We start from the raw sequence: 12924 nt of genomic DNA, 5'->3' as shown, positions 1-12924 counted from the left end.
AACTGAAGAGGAAGGAACTTCCTTAACTGGAAAAAAAGGCGTCTAGGAAATACCCACAGCTAATATCATATTTAATGGTGAAAGACTGAATGCTTTGCCCCAAAGGTCAGGAACAAGGCAACATTGTACTAGAGGTTCTAGCCATGTCAGTAAGGGGAAAATGATAATAAATAAATAGAAGACATCCGTATTGGAAAGGAAGAAATAAAACTGTTTTCATTCACCAGTGACATGATTGTCTACATAGAAAATCTCAGAGACTCTACAAAAAAGCTGCTAGAATTAGTCAATGAGTTTAGCAAGACTGTGGGATATAAGATCAGGATACAAAAATCAATTGCACTTCTGTATTCTAATAATGAACAGTTAGAAATGGAAATTTAAAATATCGTTTAAAAATAGCATCAAAACAAACAAACAAACAAAAAAAAATAGCATCAAAAGCATGAAATAGGAGTAATTCTGACAAAAGATGTGTAGGACTTGAACACTGAAAACTACAAAACATTGCTGAGAGAAATTAAACAAGTAAATTGATGGAGAGAAAGACCTTGTTCATAGATGGGAAAACTCAATGTTGAGATATTTCCCTCCGAATCAAACTATAGAGTCAATGCAGCTCCATCAAAATCCCAGCAGATTTCTTTTTTTAAAGAAACTGACAAGGGGCTTCCCTGGTGGCGCAGTGGTTGAGAATCTGCCTGCTAATGCAGGGGACACAGGTTCGAGCCCTGGTCTGGGAGGATCCCACATGCCGCGGAGCAACTAGGCCCGTGAGCCACAACTACTGAGCCTGCGCATCTGGAGCCTGTGCTCCGCAACAAGAGAGGCCGCCATAGTGAGAGGCCCGCGCACCGCGATGAAGAGTGGCCCCCGCTTGCCACAACTAGAGAAAGCCCTCGCACAGAAACGAAGACGCAACACAGCAAAAATAAATTAATTAATAAACTCCTACCCCCAACATCTTCTTAAAAAAAAAAAAAAGAAACTGACAAGCTAATTTTAAAATTATTATGAGAAAGCAAAGGACCAAGAATGACCAAAACAACCTTGAAAAGGAAAAGCAAATTTGAAGGACTTATACTCTCTGACTTTAAGACTTACTGTAAATGTATAGTAATCAAGACAGTGTGGAATTGATGTCAACATACATCAATGAAGTCCAGAAATAGAACCATGCATGTATTGTCGTCTGATTTGAAATAAAAGCACAAAAGTAATTCAGTGCATCAAGGGTAATCTTTCAACAAATGATGCTGGAACCACTGGATGTCTCCATGCAGAAAATGAACCTCACACTGTTACAGAAATGAACTCAGAATGGATCAAATTGGAATCTTAAAACCATAAAACTCGGGCTTCCCTGGTGGCGCAGTGGTTGAGAGTCCGCCTGCCGATGCAGGGGACACGGGTTCGTGCCCCGGTCCGGGAGGATCCCACATGCCGCGGAGCGGCTGGGCCCGTGAGCCATGGCCGCTGAGCCTGCGCGTCCGGAGCCCGTGCTCCGCAACGGGAGAGGCCACAACAGTGAGAGGCCCGCGTACGGCAAGAAATAAATAAATAAAAATAAAAATCTAAAACAAAATATATGAGAAAAGTATTTGTGATTTTTGGGTTAAGCAAAGATTTCTTAGACCTAACACTAAAAGCATGATCAATAGAAGAAAAAATTGATAGGTTAGATTTCATCAAAATTAAGAATTTATGGGAATTCCCTGGCAGTCCAGTGGTTAGGAGTCTCTGCTTTCACTGTTGAGGGACTGGGTTCAATTCCTGATCGGGGAACTAAGACCCCACAAGGCAAGAACTCTCAATACTCAGTAAAGGAAAACAGACCAGTTTGAAAATGGGCAAAAGTTTTGAACAGACACTTCACCGATGAAGATATAGGGATGGTGAATGGCACAAGGAAAGATGCTCAACTTCACTAGTCATCAGGGAATAAAAATTAAAACTATGATGAGAGAACATTACACACCCACTAGAAAACCTAAAATAAAAACACTGAGCACGTCAAGTGTCGGTGAAGATGTGGGGCCACGGGAGCTCTTAGATGAAGCTGTTGGGAAGGTAAAATGGTTCAGCCACAGTCCTAGGTATTTACCCAGCAGACAGCAATGTGTCCATGCGGAGACTTGGCTAGTCATAGCAGCTTTATTTGTAATAGCCCCAAACTGGAGGGTAACCAGATGTTTATCAACTAGTTGGTGGATGAACCAATTGTGGTCTAACCACACCATGTAAAACAGCTCAGCGATAAAAAGAAGTGAGCTACCGATACCTGCAACGCCATGGGTGAATCTCAAAATAATTATGCTGAATGAAAGAACCCAGACAACAGGGCTTCCCTGGTGGCGCAGTGGTTGAGAGTCCGCCTGCCGATGCGGGGGACACGGATTCGTGCCCCGGTCCGGGAAGATCCCACATGCTGCGAAGCGGCTGGGCCCGTGAGCCATGGCCGCTGAGCCTGCGCGTCCGGAGCCTGTGCTCCATGGAGGGAGAGGCCGCAGCAGTGAGAGGCCCGCGTACCGCAAAAAAAAAAAAAGAAAGAAAGAACCCAGACAACAAAAGAGCACACATTGTTTGATCCCATTTATATAAAGTTCTGGGCAACGCACAGTAACCTAGAGTGATGGCAAGCAGCTCAGTTGATGCCTGGGGCTGAGGGGACGAGGAGACTCAGGAGGGCCTGGGGAACGCATCAGCCAAAACTTACTTAAAATCAACCCCTGTGATCTGGCTTTTTCACAAATAGGTCTCTACAATGAGAAATCTCACACGTGCCCAAGGAGACGTGGCCAACTTGCGGCATTCTTGGACAGAAGGTAAAGTTGGAAGTAAGCCACTATCGATGAAAAATTAATCAGTTGATCTCAGAAAGAAATGGAAAATTTTATCTGAGCCAAATTTGAGGATTATAACCCAGAAAGAGCATCTCAGAAAACTCTGAGAAACTGTTCCCTGGTTAGAAGTCAAGACACAGTTTATGTAAGTTTTTTAAGACAGCACATCAAATGGTGTATCATTGACAGTTTACACAATCCAGGTCTAAGCGTCATCCTGGTGGGTCATGTGCCCCCTACAAGATGGAGGAGGAATGTTATCTTTTAGGGAGCTGTCTTGTTGATGCTGGGAGAATGTTGCTTTTTACGGTTGAGCAGGTATTTCTGCCTCTGGGGAGTTCTGGTCGGTGAGTAACGCAGATACTTGATTCATGGTGCGGGGAGAGGGGGCCAAAGGGCAGAGACTTTCTGTTTAAAAGTTTCTTGTCTTGCCATAAAATATGTTTTATTTCACCGCACGTAACCCAAGTTACTTCCAACGGGTGAGATATTCATGTACTGTGACAAGCAGAGGTTAAAATGAGAAAGAAACGGTGGATTTAAAATTGTATCAGACATCAGTAACATGTAAAGTAGAAGCACACCCGGTTAAAACACTTTAATGCCTTAGTATTTTTCAGGACGAGGAGGTGGATTTTGATTAATTCTGCACTTTGTTAAATATTCATGTCAAAATTGACCCTTAAAGGAGTGGAAATACAGTGTGTCTGCGGTCTGGAGTCCTGACATGAAGCAGGGGAGGTGAGGCGTGTGTAACAAAGGGATCTTTTACAAAGATGTGGGCGGGAAGGCCACCGGCTGGGGCCTGTGTGGCCTCAGGCCGATCTGGGCTGGGAACTGCTGAGCCTGCCGTTGACTGAAAAGAGCGCACAATGGAAAAGCTGAGAAGCATGTTTTCTCTGGCAGACAAAACCGAGGACTCGCGCCCGGAGGACAGCCTCTCAGATGGCTCTGAGGTTCTGCTCCAAAGAGGTCAGGGAGGGGCCGAGATACACGGCAGTTTCAGCAACAAAGATCAGGTAGTCGGAACATCAAAAGATTACTGTTCATTAAAGAAACCCAGACATCTCAAGGAATTTAGCGCTCTTCTACCTGCGGGAAGAGGCAAGGGTCCGGCTCACTGAAACTCCTTTGACCTGCATCTCGGCTACCTGGGGCTGTATCCTGTGCTTTCTTATCCTGGGTCTCCTCAGGACGCGCCGTGGCAGGGTGTGGGTCGCCGCAACATCCTTTGTTTACTGATATGTGGCAGGATATTCCTCACCCACACTGCTACGGCAGACGGGTTTCTCTTTCCCCTGTTTCTAAGGGGTCTGTCTGCTGTTTATTAGCCTGGCTCTGCAAGGTCCCTGGGTGACCACATAATATTACAGATTTTATTGTCGAAACAGCTGACCCCGGTCAGGGGGCACAGGGGTGCCCAGAAGTTCTGGAAACCCAGTGATCGTCACACTCGTGCTGCCAGCAGGCACCTCCTGGTCAGGCTGCTGGGCCCCCTCCGCTCTAGGAATGGACTGAGATGCAGCCAGACGGGGCCAGAGCCCCTGGCACATATGGGGGGGGGTCCATCCTTCAGGGACTGAGGCAGTGCTGCCCCCTGGCATGAAGCTGAGCCTGTGGTTCCAGGCTGAGCCCTTTGGGGACCACGCACGCTGCTGGCAGAGGGCCTGGCATGAGGCAGGGGAGGCAAAAATTAACTCAGAGTGGTTCAAAGATTTAATTTTAAGACCTAAAACTATAAAACACTCAGAATAAATCATCGAATAAAAGAACGCATGACTCAGCGGCCATGGCTCATGTGCCCAGCCGCTCCGCGGCACGTGGGATCTTCCCGGACCGGGGCACGAACCCGTGTCCCCTGCATCGGCAGGCGGACCCTCAACCACTGCGCCACCAGGGAAGCCCGAGAATGCATGCCTTTTGATTTGGCAGTGACTTCTTAGGTACGACACCAAAGGCACAGGCAACAAAAGAAGAAAAAAGACAAATAAGACGTTATGAAAATTTGAAAATTTTGTTTATCTAAAGACACTGTCCTCAGAGTAAAAAGGCAACCCACAGAATGGGAGAAAACATTTGCAAATCATATCCCTGATTATTATTCAGAATTTATAGAGAATTCCTAAAACTCAACAGCTACAAAACAAACAACCCAATTCAATAATGGGCAAAGGACTTGAATAGACATTTCTCCAAAGAAGATATTCAAATGGCCACTAAGTACACAAAAATGTGCTCAGCACCACTAATCATTAGGGAGATGCAAATCAAAACTACAGCGAGATGCCTCCTCACATCCGTCTGCACGGCTACTATGAGAAAAACAGAAAATGACAAGTGCTGGTGAGGGTGTGGAGTAATGGAACCCTTGTGCCCTTTGGTGCGAATGTAAAATGGTACAACTGCTGCGGAAACAGTACGGAGGGGCCTGAAAAAGTTAAAAATATAATCACCACATGATCCAGCAATTCCATTTCCAGGTGTATACACAAAACAATTGAAAGCAAGGACTCGAATAGATATTTGTACACCCATGTTCAATGCAGCATTATTCAGAATAGCTAAAACATGGGAGCAACCCAAGTGTCCACGGATGGATGTGTGAATAAGCAAACTGTAGTCTGTACACACGATGGGACATTATTCAGCCTTAAAGAGGAAGGCAGTTATGACATGTGCTACCACCATGGATGAAACTGGACGACAAACTGCTCAGTGAGGTCAGCCAGTCTCAAAAAGACAAGACTGCAGGACTCCACTCATATGAGGCACCTGGAGTCATCAAAATTATAGAGACAGAAAGTAGAAGGGTGGTGCCAGGGCTGGGGGCAGGGGGAGAGTTGTGGTTCCATGGATACTGTTTCTGTTTACAAGATGAAGGGTTATGGTCACGAATACACCTAATGCCACTTAACTGTACGTGTTAAGAAATGGCTCAGGTGATAACTTTTACGGTGTGTGTATTTTACCTCAATAGCAAAAAAAGGAAAGAAGGGAATAATTGTGAAAAATGGGAAGCGACTTAAGTATCCAAGATTTGGAGAACTATTAAATTGAAAAAAAAAAATCAAGCATGTATCCTGCTTTTGCTACACAAACAGGGACACTGGGTAACCAAACAGTAGGAGACAGGAGTTTCTTTCTGCAGAGACGCTCCAGCCAGTGAGCACGGACGGGTAGCAGGTGGGAACGTCTGCATGGGACACAGTTGCCACCCTGAGAGTCCTGACGGAAGGCCAGACCACGAGCAGGCCTGCCAGAATCCCAGCTGCTTTCACCCGTGTCCCACCCTGATACATTTCAGAGCCGGGGGGTTCCCAGGGGGCACCAAGGGGCCGTGAGTGCTGGACAAGGGCCCTGCAAAGAGGGGAGTGGGCTGATGGGTTGGGGTCTTGAGCGCCCACTCCCCCCCCCCAGGGGCAGCCACACCCTGAGGGACCACAGCCAAGGTGAAAAGGAGGGCAGAGGCTGGGAAATGCGCCTCCCCCCACCATCCTGGAGAGGACAGGGGCTTCTCCGATGGCCTGACCTGAGGCCACTGGACAGAGACGGTGCAAACACGGGTTTGCCCTGACCCTCTCTGGGCCAGCGGCGCTTCCCACCCTCGGACAGCCTTCGCGGCCCGCCAGGGAACCAGGGCGTGGCGGGGTCTACATCTGGGTGCTCGTTTCACGCCCGCCGTCTGGTCCTCCTCGGTCCGACTCTTTCTTTCTTCATGATTGGCCCAGGCCAGGCAGCAGGAGCGGGGAGACTTACGGGCTCCCTGACCGCGAGAACACCCGCTCTAAGGAGGCACCGGCACCTTCCTGATTCAGAGGAGTGCTTCTCATTTCCACTGTAACTCGTCTCAGTTATGGCTCCACGGCCTCCAAAAATTGGTGGCAAAAGTGGATATTTATTCCGAGAGTTCTCCAGCAGGTGGCAGCAAAGGGTCTGTTCGAACAAAAAGTCGTATTTTACTCCAGCTTCCTGTTTTTTAATCTTTCTCTTTCAGTTACCATCCTATATTACTTAAAATGTATATATATTGGGACTTCCCTGGTGGCGCAGTGGTTGGGAGTCCGCCTGCCGATGCAGGGGACACAGGTTCGTGCCCTGGTCCGGGAAGATCCCACATGCCGCAGAGCGGCTGGGCCCCGTGAGCCATGGCCGCTGAGCCTGCACGTCCGGAGCCTGTGCTCCGCAACGGGAGAGGCCACGGCAGTGAGAGGCCCGCGTACCCCACACACACAAAAAAATATATATATAGACGTATAGTTTAAAGTACACGGCAAAGTGTTTCAGTTATACAAATATATACAATTTACCCCAGCTTTCTGACAGAGAAAGGGAGTGTGGTGTTGTCTGGGAGGCTCCACACCAACTCCTGAGGAAGAAACAGTCCAGTCGCTGAAGGGGCTGATGCTCTGACGTCGTCGAGAACAACGCGTGCTTCTCAACACGCAGGGGCTCCTCAGCTAGAGAACTGACCAGCAAGCCTCTTCAAGGAAATCCCCCGCTGGGAATATCAAACACGGGACACTGGTCTTGAAACCTGTCCACCGCACATACAGATTTCTAATCTCCAAAACAGCGGGCACGGTAGGACGTTTTTGGAAACGTATTAAACATGTATTCTTCCAAAAGGTGACATTTAACAAAATGTAGAGCCTGGTTTTTTTTGCGGTACGCGGACCTCTCACTGTCGCGGCCTCTCCCGTTGCGGAGCACAGGCTCCGGACGCGCAGGTTCAGCGGCCATGGCTCACGGGCCCAGCCGCTCCGCGGCATGTGGGATCTTCCCAGACCGGGGCACGAACCCGTGTCCCCTGCATCGGCAGGCGGACTCCCAACCACTGCGCCACCAGGGAAGCCCCAGAGCCTGGTTTCTTTATAATATATGACACTCAAAAGATTATGTATTTTGCTTTGATTTCAACCTCTTTTGGCATGAAAAAAATGAACTGATGAGTGAGGATGGGGACAAAGCATTTATCCACAATCTTAGTAAACGTGAAAATGTGATTTGCACACCAGTAATAATAGCGAGTGTGCAAAGTTTTTTTAGCGTTTGAAAAAGATAACCTATGCTATGGAATAGACATTATATGAAAAAAAAATTTAGGCCGTGTACTGTGATTGATCACACACAGGCCTCTTCCCTTTAACGGCAAGAGAATATTCCCAAGAATTAGACATTCTCCGCAAAAATATCAGTTGGACATCTACGTGGGGAAAATTATAATGTAACTAAAAGCCACTCAGTACACATACAGATAAGTGAGTGTGAAGTGCTACACACACTGCTTCCCAAACACGGCAATGAACACGGATGCTAACAAGCCCATCTGCAGGGACGTGGCTTCTTTTAGCCCCACCCCATCCCACCACCCACACAGACATTTGTTGACCCCGAGCTTTGCACAACACCCTCAGGTGGTCATGGCCATCTAGCCATCCTATCTGAGGTTTCATTCAAGATTTCCCCTGCCCACTGTTCAATTAAAGCTCGTTTATTGATTTGGGGTGATGTGAAGATAAAATGTTCCTGTGTAAATATCTCTAGAAAGAGAACTGAGTGATACACATGTTCTATGAAGTTCAGGTTTTAAACCCCAAGTTATTCAATGGCAGAAATGTTACCTTGTAGGTGATCTCTGGGCTGTGGCTGTAGTAGGTTCAGCTTTGGGCGAGGCGCTGTCTAGGGATCAGGAGAGCGTCCGAACAACTGCACACGTGGGATAAAGTCAATAGTCTTCACTTGGCAGAAATCATAGGAACCTGCCATAGCACGATGCCAGACCACTTATGAGGAAAGCGATCATCGGCGGCAAATTGTGCTCCTCGTTATTTAGAGTAGGGGTCCCCAAGCCCCCGGCCGCGGACTGGTAGCGGGCAAGCACGTGACGCTTCATCTGCCCCTCCCCACCGCTCGCGTTACCTCCTGAACCGTCCTCCCCCTCCATCCCCGCATCATGGAAAAACCGTCTTCTACAAAACTGGTCCCTCGTGCCACAAAGTTGGGGACCGCTGATTTAGAGGATGAACTACAAAACTGAATGACTAAAATCATGACAGGTGGGATAAGTGTGATGGTTTTGAATGAGGGGCTGTGTGGTCACGAGTACCATTCACCATCCATCCAGTGCACAGGAGGACGGCATTGCCACCCCTCGTGGTCAGGGGGGCCATATGACCAGTGCTGGCCAGTGGGGTATGAGAGGAAGCGGCACGTGGCCCCTTCACACCAGAGCATTTAGCTGCCACTATAAGACCTTCCCAAGTTCTCACTCCTTAAGCCAGGAGGACCAGCGATATTCCAGATTATGGTGATTTCATCAGCCTGGATCCTGAAGTGAAGGTGGCAGAGCCTCAGCCAGCCCCTGACATGCAACGGGAGTGAGGGTAAGCTTCCAGAAAGGAAAGACGAAGCAACGCAAGTATCCACCGACAGATGAAAGCATAAAGCACATTGGGTATATACACACAATGGAATACGGGGCAGGCTTTAAAAAGAATGAAATCCTGATGTCTGACACAGCCCGGATGAAGTTTAAAGTCACTACGCTATGTAAAATAAGCTGGACACAAGAGGACCAACACGGCGTGATGCCACTTATATGCGGTCCCCAGAGTGGTTATTCATAGAACAGTGGCAACCAGAGCTCCAAGGACGGCAGCAGCTCTGGCTGACCAGGGACAGCCCAAGGGCCTCGGGAGCAGGACGGTCATCGAGGCTTGCCCCCCGGGAGGGTTCCCGGAAGATCTGAGCTGGAGGCCACCACAGGGGGCTAGAGCCACAGCGAGAGGAGCCGGAGGGATGAGGACCAGTGGGCACGGCTGGGGCAGGGACGGCACAGGCAGGCGTGCTACCCACCCCTGGGCACAGAGAGACCCGGGCCTGGGCAGCCTCACACCTCCTTCCCACAGCGAGGAGCTGGCCCACACCTGGGTTTCGTGGCCTGGCAGCAGTGCTGCCTGCAGTGAGCCGACCCCACAGAGGAGAGGCTCTGGGCGGCACTCCCGGCCACGAGCCGCAGCCAGCTCGGCACGTTTCCCAGCAGGACCGCATGGACGGCGTCCTGGCGTTTGGTGAGCAGAGACGGGCCGAAGGCAGCTGGCCTGACATGCCTTGGGCGGGGGGTAGGGGCCCAGGCTGGAGCTCACTACTCTATCAGGTCAGGCCTCTCCAGCGGCCAGCAGCAGCCACATAGCATAGCCAGGGTGGGGTACGCAGACAGCGACAAGGACACAGGCGGCCAAAGGTCGGCCCAGGGTCCAGGAAGCCTTGGTGAGCAGGTGTGAGCATGGGCCTGGGGGTGGGAGTGAGGACAGAGCCACGGGAGCCAACGCTGGCACCCTCTACCCTGGAAGCCTGGCCCCCCCCAGCCCCTGTGCCTGCGCAGGTGTCTCCCGGTGCTCTCATGGTGCGTGTCGGAGGTGGCTGGGTGGCCCTGGATGAGCATCTGGTCAAGAATGACCCCGAAAGAAGTGAGGCCTGGGGAAGGGGAAAGACTGAGTCCTCAGGGCCGGGAATGGGGACAGAGGAAAACAGGCCTTGGGTCCCGACCCTGGGGGCCAAGGGGCACCTGCTCCACCCCATCCATCTGGGATCTCTGGGCAGCAAAGGGGAGGACCAGCCAGAAGATCCACGTGTGGCTCCTGTCCTGGGCTGTGGCCCCAGCCTGCCAGGCTCTGGCCCTTCTTCCTCAGCTGCTCCAGGAGTCCCCGGCCCCAGAAGGTGGGCGCTGGGACTGGCGTCTGAGAAGGGGCCCAGGTCCTCCTGCTGGACAGAACGCCTGCTCCGATCCCAGGTGGAGGTGCTGAACCCATGGGGCAAGGCCTGGTCATCCCTTCCAGACAGACTGGAAGCCTGCTGGGGACAGAGACCCCATCTCTTCCACGGTCAAGGCAGGGAAGCCACTCGGTCATGGAGGCAGCCTCTGAGGACGGCCTGGCCCGGCAGCCCCAGGACGAAGCAGCAGCGCAAGCCGCCGGCCCCGAGGCGGGAGCGAGGCCTGGACGACGATGGGGACTGGACAAGAGGGGTCCCTGGGTCGAGGTCAACGCCTGTACCAGCGGCCCCATGGGCCCCCTCGGGCGATGAAGTCACGTTTGTAAAGCGAAACTCTGCGCGCGGCGGGCGGGGCCGCATTTACCTTGCAAACTCCGTTCAGAGGCCGTCAGGGCGGCGCGGGACGCACCCTGCTCCCTGCGGCCGCCCGCGTTCCTTCGCGGTGATTCTGGGGGAGCTGACGAAAGGGGCTGGGTAGGAGCGAGAGGACCCTGCTCCTCGGCAGCCGCCCTCCTCCCCGCCTAGGGGTGTTCACAGACCGTGGCGGCCAAGGGGAGCGCGCGGGGGCGTCGACCCAGCCCCGCGTGGGCTTCCCGGTCCCGCGCCCCTCCCGGCTTCAGGGCGCCCGCACCCATCGGAAGCACCACGTGCCGCCCCGGGGAGGGGCCTGAGCGGGTTTAAACCGGGAGGCGCCGGTCGCAGGCACAGCAGCGAACGGAGGAACTGCGTACGGAGTGCTGCGGGCACCGTCCGGGCAGGTGGGACAGCCAGGCCGGCCCGGGAGGGGCGGCCGCCGAGCGAAGCCGAGACACCTACGGGGGCTCTCGGCCCGGGGCCTGCAGAGGCTGGGGCGGGCGCGACGCGCCCGGAGGTGGCCCGGGGTTCTGGGCTCCGCTCCGGGCAAGCGGGGCTCTGAGGTCCGGTTCCCTCCCAACTAGCCCTGGTGCGCGGGAGTCCTGGCAGTCGCCCCCGAGCCTGGTTCCCCGCACGGGCGTGGGAGACGTAGCAGGGGTCCCGCCTGCCCAGGGGTTTCGGGGCAGGACTGGTGCGCGCCTGGGTGGGGCCGTGCAGGTCCGATTCCTTCCTGCCCCGCCCCCTGCCTTGCAGCTGGAGCCGGTCCGAGCGCCCAGGGCGCGAGGCAATTAGGCTGACGAATTGAGAGGGGGGGCTGGCTCCCGGCCCGGTGCTGGGGTGAGGGAGGCCAGTGCTTCCCGACGGAGGGGACTACTTGCCGTCGGGGGTGGATGGGCACCAGGGACCCCTGCGTGGGGCCATCTCGAGGCCCTTGGGAGGTAGAGGCAGGAGGGGCTCTGCCATGGGCTCCAGCCTCCGTGACTCTGCTCTCTCCCTGACCCGCCCATCGTGCGGAGTTTCCCTATGGCCACCGATCCCTGCAGTCTGCACCCAGTGCTGGGGGGTGGGATCTTTCTGACGCTGCTCAAAGTGGGCCAAAGGCCAACCAAGGTCACTGTCTCCATGTGTGAGCCTGAGGCAGCCTGGCCATCCGGTTCTGTTGTGATTTGGCTTAGATGGACAGCCAGAGAGGCCCTTCCGCAACCCCCAGCCCAGCCTGGCCTGTGCGGGCTGCCCTTCAGGGTACTGGTAGGTGACGCCCCCTCCCAGGGATGTGGACCCACCCTCCTCAGGAATTGCCCTCCCACCTCTTGTCCCCTGGGCCACCTGAAGTGGGGCTGCTCCCAGGAAGCCACAGGAGGGGCCTCCTCTCAGAGTCCCTTTCCAGTCCTGGGAAATCCGTTCGGCCCCTCCCCCAGCCACGAGGCCACCCTCCCCTCTAGCCACATGCCATTGCCACTTCTGCTGGTAACTGCCTCTCTGGGACACCTGTCTTTTGGCTTCTGTGCGATTGGGCTCTTCTGTGTCTCCCAGCCTTGAAACTGCTTTGTCGCCCACTCCCCAGGCCCTGGACACCCCTCACATGCCCTGGTCTGTCTCTCCCGAGCTCCAGACCTCTCCGTCCAGCTGCTTCCCCAAGGTCCCCACTTCAGACTCAAGGCACCCACTCCCAGGCCCCTCTTCATGTCCTGCCTGGTCAGGGACCAGGGAGGCTCGTACCAGGCCCAAGGTCGCTGCTGACCAAACAGGCCATGGCCCAGCCACGGTTACCCAGCTGCGTCGGGCAGAGCCGCAGGCACAGGGCCTCTCCCAGCCCCTCAGGCCCTCCCCCCACGATGGCCCTCAGGGACCCAGCACCCTCCCTCCCACGAATCCCTGCTGTTCAGGAAACTTGAGCTTCCCGCTCAGGAGTCTGTCCTGCTCCTCTGGTTTTCCTTGCTGGGCTGCCGGCGGG

The 12924-nt window shown here is 53.3% G+C and overlaps 1 long non-coding RNA gene across 1 annotated transcript in view; it reads right to left on the bottom strand.

Moving 5' to 3' along the window:
- Nucleotides 1–4990: 4990 nt before the first annotated feature.
- The window catches only part of LOC112397099 (uncharacterized), an 8205-nt gene continuing 271 nt past the window's right edge, over nt 4991–12924 (bottom strand). The window contains exons 2-3 of the long non-coding RNA XR_003002717.1: nt 8465–8549; nt 4991–6776 (exon numbers count right to left, since the gene is read on the bottom strand). This is a non-coding gene — a long non-coding RNA (uncharacterized LOC112397099). The remainder of the gene's footprint in view (nt 6777–8464; nt 8550–12924) is intronic.

This window comes from Neophocaena asiaeorientalis, unplaced genomic scaffold, assembly GCF_003031525.2.
Source record: "Neophocaena asiaeorientalis asiaeorientalis breed wild unplaced genomic scaffold, Neophocaena_asiaeorientalis_V1.1 scaffold177, whole genome shotgun sequence".
Taxonomy (NCBI): domain Eukaryota; kingdom Metazoa; phylum Chordata; class Mammalia; order Artiodactyla; family Phocoenidae; genus Neophocaena; species Neophocaena asiaeorientalis.
Note: the sequence above shows the minus strand (reverse complement) of the source record. Positions and strands in the feature narration are given on the sequence as shown.